Genomic DNA, 12,326 nt, shown 5'->3' with positions numbered 1-12,326 from the left:
TTTTCAAAAACTATATGGATTTCATTCATATGTTTTTACGTCAGACATGCTTGAACCCTCGTGCGCATGCGTGAGTTTTTCCGCGCCTGTTGGTGACGTCATTTGCCTGTGAGCACTCCTTGTGGGAGGAGTCGTCCAGCCCCTCGTCGGAATTCCTTTGTCTGAGAAGTTGCTGAGAGACTGGCGCTTTGTTTGATCAAAATTTTTTCTAAACCTGTGAGACACATCGAAGTGGACACGGTTCGAAAAATGAAGCTGGTTTTCGGTGAAAATTTTAACAGCTGATGAGAGATTTTGAGATGATACTGTCGCTTTAAGGACTTCCCACGGTGCGAGACGTCATGCAGCGCTCCCAGGCGCCGTCATCAGCCTGTTTCAAGCTGAAAACCTCCACATTTCAGGCTCTATTGATCCAGGACGTCGTGAGAGAACAGAGAAGTTTCAGAAGAAGTTGGTTTCAGCATTTTATCCGGATATTCCACTGTTAAAGGAGATTTTTTTAATGAAAGACGTGCGGGTGGATTGCAGCGGCGGCTCCGCCACAGGAAAGACACCTCTATTGGAAGCCTTAAGGACAAGTTGGAACATGTCCAGCTGTTAAACAATTTCTCATATACTCACTCCACTGAAAGCCATCAAAAGTCGCCTGGCTTTTACAAATGGTTATCAACACGGAGGTGTTTTTCCTGTGCCGCCGCACCACGCCGGCTGCGTCCCGACGCGTGGACCCGTCCGCACGTCTTTCATTAAAAAAATCTCCTTTAACAGTGGAATATCCGGATAAAATGCTGAAACCGACTTCTTCTGAAACTTCTCTGGTCTCTCACGACGTCCTGGATCAATAGATAGATTAATAACACAAATTCAAATGAGAGGAAAGATGGTTAGATACTAGGTTTAAATGTGAGTCATAGGAAAGGGAAAACAGATGAGTCTTTAAACTTGAAAGAATCTAGAGAATCATACTGTTTCTTTCAGAGCAGGCACATTATTCCATAGGACAGGCACACGATAGAAAGTTCTGTGACTAACTGACTTCCTTTTAACTTTAGGGACACATAGTAATCCTGCATCTTGAGAATGCAGAACGTAGACTGGTACATAAGGTTTAATTAGACTGGCCAGGATGTGCTCATCAAGATTTTGTCAAGATCCATCAAGCAGATTTGAGATGATCCTTGAAATGGTGAAAATATAAGAAATGATCCAGAATCGGGATCTTGATCCCGATCACCTCCAAAATTTAATGGAGTCTTCCATGCCTAAGATCTATACATGGTGAAAAGTTCATCAAAATCCGTGCAGTAGTTTTGACGTAATCCTGCTAACAGTCACACAGACAAACAGAGAGACAAATAAACACTGATGATTTTATTTGGTCATTGGTGGACATAATGATAGTGGCTAGGAGTGTCATAGGTGCACTTGGGATTTCAACCTCACGCAGGTAGTTTCTAACAGCTGTGAGGAGATTGTTTGCTCATGTTTGCCATAGTGGAACCAATGAATTCTGGGCTGCTTGAATGATGTCTGTGTGAAATGTTGTGCAAAAGAGTGTGACAAATGAGTGAACCCAATGAGAAAGTACAGTAGTGTTCAGAATAATAGTAGTGCTATGTGACTAAAAAGATTAATCCAGGTTTTGAGTATATTTCTTATTGTTACATGGAAAACAAGGTACCAGTAGATTTAGTAGATTCTCACAAATCCAACAAGACCAAGCATTCATGATATGCATACTCTTAAGGCTATGAAATTGGGCTATTAGTAAAAAAAAGTAGAAAAGGGGGTGTTCACAATAATAGTAGCATCTGCTGTTGACGCGACAAACTCAAAACTGTTATGTTCAAACTGCTTTTATAGCAATCCTGTGAATCACTAAACTAGTATTTAGTTGTATAACCACAGTTTTTCATGATTTCTTCACATCTGCGAGGCATTAATTTTGTTGGTTTGGAACCAAGATTTTGCTAGTGTGCTTGAGGTTATTATCTTGTGGAAACGCCCATTTCAAGGGCATGTCCTCTTCAGCATAAGGCAACATGATCTCTTCAAGTATTTTGACATATCCAAACTGATCCATGATACCTGGTATGCGATATATAGGCCCAACACCATAGTAGGAGAAACATGCCCATATCATGATGCTTGCACCACCATGCTTCACTGTCTTCACTGTGAACTGTGGCTTGAATTCAGAGTTTGGGGGTCGTCTCACAAACTGTCTGCGGCCCTTGGACCCAAAAAGAACAATTTTACTCTCATCAGTCCACAAAATATTCCTCCATTTCTCTTTAGGCCAGTTGATGTGTTCTTTGGCAAATTGTAACCTCTTCTGCACATGTCTTTATTTTAACAGAGGGACTTTGCGGGGGATTCTTGCAAATAAATTTGCTTCACACAGACGTCTTCTAACTGTCACAGCACTTACAGGTGAGACAGGTTAGTTTTACCCTACTGATGATGTGTTGTTTCAATAGTAATCCTGCTCAGTACGAGAGGAACTGCAGATTCAGACATTTGGTGTATGTGATTGGCTGAGGAGCCAATGGTGCGAAGCTACCATCTGTGGGATTATGACTGAATGTCTCTAAGTCAGAATCCTGCCTAGACGAAGCGATACCGAAGCGCTGTGGATTTTCGGTTGGCCCCTGATAGCCCGGTGAGCAGAGCCACTCGTGACTGGACTGGGGTGCGGCCGGATATCCGGCCGTCCCTCTCCTCCCACGCAACTCATGTTTGTGGAGAACCTGGTGCTAAATCACTTGCAGACGACCTGATCTAGATCAGGGCTCTGGGATATAGACCATATAATACAAAAAACAAGATCAACTTCCAAAAAAGGATAAATACAGTAGGATCAGACCTAATGAAAAGAATAATCAACAGCAATAGTAAACCATGGAAAAGGGAAGTCAACAGGATTAAGGAAAAACTGCAGATAATGGATCAAACAAGCAAAGGAGATATAAAAAGGAAAATAGGCGAACAGCTAAAGAAGAATATCAAAGAACAAGGAGAGATCAAATCAAAGGTAAAACATTACATTAAAAACGTAAAAACGTTGGAAGTAGGAAAAAGGAAACCCTACCTGGACAAACTAAACATGATGGAAGCACATAGTATCATGATGACAAGAACAAGAATGCTGGCAGTAAAATGCAACTATAGGAATAAATATGCCAATGTATCCTGTAGGTTCTGCAATGCTGAGGCGGAAACTCAAAAACATACGTATACTAGAGGAATGCCAGCAAATCAATAGGCAAGAATGCCCGAAAGTAACAACGGAGGATATCTTTGAAGAAGATACAACCAAATTAAGAGAAACTGCAAAAGCTCTTACACGGGTCGAGGAAAAGCTAAAACACTAATGTGCTGCTCCCCCCTCAGAATGGTAGGGGAGCCCCCAGCAGACCTGGGAATGCACACACGAGAAGAAGAAGAAGGTAACTCCAGACTGTCTTTGATCATCCTGGAGCTGATCAGTGGGTGATCCTTTGCCATTCTGGTTATTCTTCTATCCATTTTGATGGTTGTTTTCCATTTTCTTCCACGCGTCTCTGTTTTTTTTTTTTTTTTGTCCATTTTAAAACATTGGATATCATTGTAGATGAACAGCCTATAATTTTTTGCACCTGCGTACGTCCCATTTTCCTCAGGCTCTCAAAGAGAAAAGCATGTTCAACAGGTGCTGGCTTCATCCTTACATAGGGGACACCTGATTCACACCTGTTTGTTCCACAAAATTGACAAACTCTCTGACTGAATGCCACACTACTATTATTGTGAACACCCCCTTTTCTACTTTTTTTTACTAATTGCCCAATAACATAGCCTTAAGAGTGTGCATATCATGAATGCTTGGTCTTGTTGGATTTGTGAGAATCTATTGAATCTACTGGTACCTTGTTTCCCATGTAACAATAAGAAATATACTCAAAACCTGGATTAATCTTTTTAGTCACATAGCACTACTATTATTCTGAAAACTACTGTATGTACGCATTTGCAAGGGATCACTTCAGCTGTGCTTTGGAGGAAATGATGAGGACAATGTATATCCCAGTTTCATTATGCAGGAAAAAGCAATGGAGAAAAACTGTAAAGACTTCAAGTATAGTCCTGAAGATTACCCTCAAACCTTTTCTGAGGTTTGTGTTATGGACACTTCCCAGTCATCAACTCCTCATGGAAACTTTTTTAGGGAGCATATTATCTTACATTCTGAGAAAGAATCCAGCCGAGTGCATCTGCTTGAGGATGATCATGAGTTTGATACTCTGATTGAGGCCTCAGGAGGACAACAGTGTATGGAGTTAGTAGCTGCCGCTTAGTATTAAGAATGCACCTTAGGCATTTCTGATGAAACCATTGCAGCCATTGGATATGCCTCTGATCAGGTCTCAGCTGAGTAGAGCAGGGATGTCAAAAACAGGTTTTAGACACACTGTCTTTTGTCCTAATGGTAGTGCTCCTATCAGACCAAACTTTCCAGTTTGACAATGCAACATACAGTACATGCAGTACATACATGGTGGTACGTAATTATATCCAAGATAGGACCGACAGCAACAAGTTAAGTTGTCATGTACATTTCCAACAAGATGGAGCACAGTACTAACCAACACAGTCTGTTCAGGCGTGGCTGGAACTGTGTGCATACTGACTGAACTAACTGCACGCTAACTGAATACAATTACTGATTCAATAACCTGACAACTCACCTGACCTGAATCAGATTGAAAATGCAATGATTAAAAATGAAAATAACTGATGCTGAAATGTGCAAAGATTTGGTGTAAAGTCAAAATTCCCCTGGACATTAAAAAAAACAAAAAACATAACAGACTCTGGTCAACAACTTAAGTGTTGTATGCTTCAATACAGAAAATTTGTTTTTACAGTATTAAAGATTTAAAAGCATTGACACGTGACTCTACACCATCATAGATGTGTTTCCACTTCAAGACACTTACTCAGTCAGTGATGCTTATATTACATTTCCACATAGGTCAGATGTAAGTGTGAGTATTATTTGCCTTATTTTCAAGAACTCCTCCAGTGCTTCATACAGGTGCTGTGGCTTTAAATCACAGTAATTCTAATGTGCAAATGACAATGTAAAATGATTTATAGACAGCAGTTCAGTCTACTTACTCATGTTTTTTAAACAATGTGCAGTTTTCATGATCATTTTCATCATCGTTAATTTATGATCAACATTATGTCAATATTTGTTGGCAAAAGATCTATTGGAGCTGCTGCTGTAGCTTTGCTATAAATGCAGCAGAGGGCCACATTGGCCACTGAATCATTTCATATGTTCAGCCAGCCACAGTTCTTTTAGCTTCTCCCTTCTTCTCTAAGGCTGCCACAGAAGGTCAGATATGAATCTGCATGTTGATGTGACATGTTTTATGCCATATGTCCTTCCAGACAAAACTCCACATTACAGGAACAACAGGTATTTGTGCTCTTGACCTGGGAACCTTCTGATCCCAAAGCAAGAGCCCTGAGAATTTGACCCCCACACTACCAGTTTGCTGCTGTCTTTTTTAAAAGCTATGGATAATCAAAAAGAACAAAAACCCAACAACAATAAGTAACAAGACAAAATGCTACTTCTTTTAAAATAAAGAATTCTACACATCCTGCTATAATGTGAGAGGTATCTGTCTGTCTTTCTGTGTGTTTGTTCTGCTTATCTTTGCAGGTACTTGGGCTGATTTCCACCAAACCTGATAAGTATATAAAGGTCAACCCCAGAGTTGTCCTAAAATTCAATTTCAATTTATTTCAATTCAGTTTTCAATTTATTTCATTTATATAGTGCCAAATCACAACACGACACCTCAAGGCAGCTCTAACCTTACCAACCCATAGAGCAAGCACATAGGTGACAGTGGTATAAGGGAAAAACCCCCTCTGATAATTTGAGGAAGAAGCCTCAAGCAGACTAGACTCAAAGGGGTGACCCTCTGCTTAGGCCATGCTACTGACACACTTGACAGTACAAATATAGAGGAAATTTTGGGCGTCCATGCTGGTGCACAGGACGGGGGGCTGGCTGGGGACAGGAGGGGAGCGGACGGGGTGGCGTGTTGGGTCGACAGATCCTGTCTATTTCATGACCATTACAGAAGAAAACACCCACTCCCACTTCTGGATGGAGCCGCAACTCGGACAGAGAGTAAAACAGAATCAGGCACAGAAAGACAACAAATGCAGTATAATTTGTCAGCATTAAGCAACAAGAAAAACAGAAGAAATACTAAGGTGATCGCCGGCCACTAGCCCTAAGCTTCACTAAAAGACCCAGAATTTAGATAAAGTTGAGGCTGCTACCTGCTCAGTTTACTAATAAAATGAATTTAAAAGGGTCAAAAGCATAGAAACATACTATGCCAGTATGCTAGCCATACGAAAGGGAAAATAACTGCATCTTAAGTCTGGACTTAAAAGTCTCCACAGAATCTGACTGTTTTATTGATGCAGGGAAAGAGAAAGCTCCGTGAGCGCAGACTTTTTATTCACCCTAGGAACACGAAGTAGTCCTGCACCCTGAGAGCGCAAAGCCCGGGCTGGTACGTAGGGTTTAATTAGGTCAGCTAAGTAGGGAGGTTCCAGTCCCTGATCAGTTTTATAGTTTAGTAGCAGAACCTTAAAATCTGATCTCACTGGGACAGAAAGCCAGTGAAGAACTGTTTTATATACAATGAGAAAAATAAGTATTTGAACACCCTGCGATTTTGCAAGTTCTCCCACTTAGAAATCATGGAGGGATCTGAAATTTTCATCTTAGGTGCACGTCCACTGTGAGAGACATAATCTAAAAAAAAAAAAAAAAAAAATCCGGAAATCACAATGTATAATTTTTTTAATAATCTATTTGTATGTTACTGATGCAAATAAGTATTTGAACACCTGTGAAAATCAATGTTAATATTTGGTACAGTAGCCTTTGTTTGCAATTACAGAGGTCAAACGTTTCCTGTAGTTTTTCACCAGGTTTTCACACACCGCAGCAGGGATTTTGGTCCACTCCTCCATACAGATCTTCTCCAAATCTTTCAGGTTTGGAGTTTCAGCTCCCTCCAAAGATTTTCTATTGAGTTCAGGTCTGGAGACTGGCCAGGCCACTCCAGGACCTTGAAAAGCTTCTTACGGAGCCCCTCCTTAGTTGACCTGGCTGTGTGTTTGGGGTCATTGTCATGCTGGAAGACCCAGCTATGACACATCTTCAATGCTCTTACTGAGGGAAGGAGGTTGTTTGCCAAAATCTCGCAATACATGACCCCATCCATCCTCCCTTCAATACGGTGCAGTCGTCCTGTCCCCTTTGCGGAAGAGTACCCCCAGAGTATGATGTTTCCACCCCCATGCTTCACAGTTGGGATGGTTTTCTTGGGGTTGTTCTCATCCTCTAAACATGGTAAGTGGAGTTGATTCCAAAAAGCTCTATTCTGGTTTCATCTGACCACATGACCTTCTCCCATGCCTCCTCTGGATCATCCAGATGGTCGCTGGTGAACTTCAGACGGGCCTGGACATGTGCTGGCTTGAGCAGGGGGACCTAGCTGCCCTGCAGGATTTTAAACCATGACAGCATCATGTGTTACTAATGTAATCTTTGTGACTGTGGTCCCAGCTCTCTTCAGGTCACTGACCAAGTCCTCCTGTGTAGTTCTGAGCTTTGTCAGAATCATCCTTACCCCACAAAGTGAGATCTTGCATGGAATCCCAGACCGAGGGAGACTGACAGTCATCTTGTGTTTCTTCCACTTTCTAATAAATAACCATAACAGTTGTTGTCTTCTACCAAGCTGCTTGCCTGTTGTCCAGTAGTCCATCCCAGCCTTGTGCAGGTCTACAGTTTTGTCCCTAGTGTCCTTAGACAGCTCTTTGGTCTTGGTTATGGTGGACAGGTTGGAGTGTGATTGATTGAGTGTGTGAACAGGTGTCTTTTATACAGGTAACAATGTTATGTGTCGGACGCAGCTCGGAGAACCGACCAGCGTTTGAAGGACCCAGTATGAAATAAGCAGAGCACGGTACAAAGGCTAACTGAATTTAATACATAACAGTGATACAAAAAATAACAAAAGAAAGTGCGGTCTGGCGTGGTGCGCTCCCAGCAGCGCTAACGGTCCGGAGCCAGAAGCTGTTCGGACCCAAGGACCCCGCCGACACCCCCAGGTGGCCGCAACAAACCGAGTCTGTGAAAGAAGGAACCATTATGTGAGTCCACACTCTACACACAGAGAGAACACTTAAAGGTGTACAAACAGCAAACACTTCCTGGCTTGATTACTAATCAGCTTCCCAACCTGCAGGCATGGAACATCCAGTTCACAAAACTCCACTGCAGTGGAAGCCGATACATGACTAACATACAGCTCAATATAAAAAGGTGTGAGGGACACCACATTTACTGACTGTATAAATGTTAGTCACAAAATCTAACGTACCCCAGGAAGTGTGCTGACGAGCGTGAGACCTCACCCCCTCCTCTTTCACAGACCGTGCATCAAACCCTGGACGTTCTCTGCATCCACTGATGATGAGATGGCTCCCGAGACGACGATCTCACCCATCTGGTCACAAGGTCGAGTCTCTGGCAAATACACACTGTATACTCCAGTCTTAAATGCCACCATGTTCCAATCCATATAGATGCACCTCAGCTGTGAGTCCTGACGAGCTGCAGGTGATCAGGGTGAGGTCCTGATAACCTCAGCAACACAGCCACTCAGTCCCAAATGCAAGCCACCTGGAAGGAAAAACAAAAGACAGAAACAAAAAGGCAGCCAGGCCCCCCAGCCATACAACAGTACCCCACCCTCACGGGAAGCCTCCCGGCGACCACACAAACCTGGCCCAGGAGAAACACCCCCCTCCAGGGACCATGGCTGGAAACCGCATCTGCATTCGTCTTCCAACAGAATGGTTGATGTCCTCTCCCCTGGCTGCATCCTTGCCTTTGTTTCAGTCAGTCACTTAGCACAGGTGTGGCCAGGAGTTCTTAAACCTGTGCGGTCAGCCTTTATCCAACCATGTGCGGTCATTAGTCATAAAACAAAAAAGACAAACACAAACAACCAAACCACCCCCCCCCCCCCCCCCCCCAGGGGACCGTCCTATCAAACCCCGGGATGAGGAGAAAAGAAAACCCCCAAACTTAAGCTTACAAATAAAAGCGCTAAAACCCCCCCCCCCCCCCCAAACGACATGTAGGGACCAACACCCCCCAGAGGACTTCCCGCCAGCTCCAGGAGTAATAACCACAGCCGAGGTCCCTCTGGGATCCAACGTCACCCACGGGGACTCCCAGCGCCTCCCAGAGGACCACTCGTCAACCCCAGGAGACGCCTCCCCTCACGACCAACGGACCCAGCCCCGGCCGTCTATGGCTAGATGGACCCACAGCCCTTTCCCCCCCAGAGGACACCACAGTCAAACCCTGAGGGCGGAAACTGGGGGGGAAACACCCCCCCCCCAGGTGCAGAGGTTACCTGGGAAACGCCCAGCATAACCACACTGCACCACTCCAGCAACGCCGACACTACGGCTCACACGGCTGGAGCCAGAGGAGAAGAGAGGGAACAAAAAGAAAATACCCCAAACCCCCCCTCCCCTCCCGGGTGCAGAGGTTACCTGGGAAATGCCCAGCACAACCTAACTGCACCACTCCAGCAACGCCGACACTACGGCTCACACGGCTGGAGTCAGAGGAGAAGAGAGGGCATAACAAAAAACAAAACAAAAAAAAAGAAAGAAAAAACAACAACCCAAATACCCCCCCCCATGACCCCCCAGGGGACCATCCCATGAAACCCTGGGAGGTGAAACTGAAGAAAAAAAATAACAGTGATACAAAAAATAACAAAAGAAAGTGCGGTCTGGCGTGGTGCGCTCCCAGCAGCGCTAACGGTCCGGAGCCAGAAGCTGTTCGGGACCCAAGAACCCCGCCGACACCCCCCAGGTGGCCGCAACAAACCGAGTCTGTGAAAGAAGGAACCATTATGTGAGTCCACACTCTACACACAGAGAGAACACTTAAAGGTGTACAACAGCAAACACTTCCTGGCTTGATTACTAATCAGCTTCCCAACCTGCAGGCATGGAACATCCAGTTCACAAAACTCCACTGCAGTGGAAGCCGATACATGACTAACATACAGCTCAATATAATAAAGGTGTGAGGGACACCACATTTACTGACTGTATAAATGTTAGTCACAAAATCTAACGTACCTCAGGAAGTGTGCTGACGAGCGTGAGACCTCACCCCCTCCTCTTTCACAGACCGTGCATCAAACCCTGGACGTTCTCTGCATCCACTGATGATGAGATGGCTCCAGAGACGACGATCTCACCCGTCTGGTCACAAGGTCGAGTCTCTGGCAAATACACACTGTATACTCCAGTCTTAAATGCCAACATGTTCCAATCCATATAGATGCACCTCAGCTGTGAGTCCTGATGAGCCGCAGGTGATCAGGGTGAGGTCCTGATAACCTCAGCAACACAGCCACTCAGTCCCAAATGCAAGCCACCTGGAAGGAAAAACAAAAGACAGAAACAAAAAGGCAGCCAGGCCCCCCAGCCATACAACAAACAAGTTCAAACAGGTGCAATTAATACAGGTAAAGAGTGCAGAATAAGAGGGCTTCTTAAAGAAAAATTAACAGGTCTGTGAGAGCCAGAATTCTTGCTGGTTGGTAGGTGTTCAAATACTGAATTGCAGCAGTAACATACAAATAAATTATTAAAAAATCATACATTGCGATTTCCGGATTTTATTTTATTTTTTTAGATTATGTCTCTCACAGTGGACATGCACCTAAGATGAAAATTTCAGACCCCTCCATGATTTCTAAGTGGGAGAACTTGCAAAACCGCAGGGTGTTCAAATACTTATTTTCCTCACTGTATATATATATATATATATATATACTTCTGTACTTCTGTACTTCGAGTCCCTCGCAGTAAAGAAGTGGGATAAGGTTAGCCGATGATAACACACTGTAATCAAACACAAAGTTTGGATTTTCTCCTAACGTGCTCCTGGATGAATGTCCAGGGAGGAGCAAGGGGCGTCTCACCAAAATGAGACGTGTCTCACCCCCCTCCAGACTTCCAGCTTTCACTCACACAGCCCCATCAACCACTGAGGGAAAAAGAGGTGCTCACTCCCAGCCTGGCGCATGCCAGCCTGGGTGCCCTGTGCCCCACCTCGCTGGAGGAGTTTCATTCAACCAGGAACATCTTAGGAGAAAATCCACAATTTATGTGCGATCTCAGTGTCGGCGGTAACAAATTGGACAAATGTCAATTATGACTCGGGAATTGCCATGCTTGTCTTTACCGAGGGACTGGAAGTATGGAAGCCCATTGTACGGAAGCTATTAAAAAAAGAACCTCATAATTATGAGATCTTTTATCATAATTATGAGATCAGCGGTCTATTTTTTTATCCAGTGAATGCAATATGCTTCTGTAAGTATTCCAGGTATTCATAGTAAAAGGCTCAAAATGACAGACACAGCCCTCCACAATGGCTCACGGCTACACTGATAGACCAGCATCTATGAGTCTAAGGTGACTGGCTCAGCAGCTGTCACTTAAAGCGAGCATGCCCGAATTATGCGTAACTTTATGTCTTAAAACATCTTAAACGAATAAGTTGAAAAAAATTCACCCCACATACATCTCTCATGGAGGGAGAAACTACCTATAGAGACCAAAATAATTTTTCCTTTGGTACCAGGCTGTAAACATGTTTATTTGTACTTTGAAGTTGAACATTTTAACATGGATGTTAATGGTAATCTGCCGTAGGCTTTTGGTGTCAGCTTCCGGTGGCCAGTGAAAGAATTACAACTTTTTCTTCTTCAGGATGGGCTTCCTCTGAGACCATCAAAGCTTTCACTGTTTGATATTTAGAAATTTTTCTAAGTCCAAATATTAAGTAGAAATATTCATACACACGATTTAAGCACAGATATGTGCGTGTAAACGGTTGATAAGTGAGGCACCTCGTGGTTTCATATGACCTATTATGTCCCCTTTAAAAGTTATGGCGCGCGCGCGCACACACCTGCAGAGCTCGTGCGGACACAGACTGCGCATGCGCGCGTTTCACAACTTGCTGCTGCAGTACAATGAGGTTTGTGCTGCTGTGGACGGGACGTGTGCTGCCGTGATCAAGTGTAACTGTGAGTTTTACTTCAAGTTTTGTTTCGTTTCGTTTCGTTTCGTTTCGTTCTTGTTATCTCTGGACGGTTTACTCGCCAACACTTTGCACTTCAAACAAAAGCCGC

This window comes from Thalassophryne amazonica, chromosome 5, assembly GCF_902500255.1.
Source record: "Thalassophryne amazonica chromosome 5, fThaAma1.1, whole genome shotgun sequence".
Lineage (NCBI taxonomy): Eukaryota > Metazoa > Chordata > Actinopteri > Batrachoidiformes > Batrachoididae > Thalassophryne > Thalassophryne amazonica.
The sequence above is the reverse complement of the archived record's forward strand: the minus strand, read 5'-3'. Positions refer to the sequence as shown.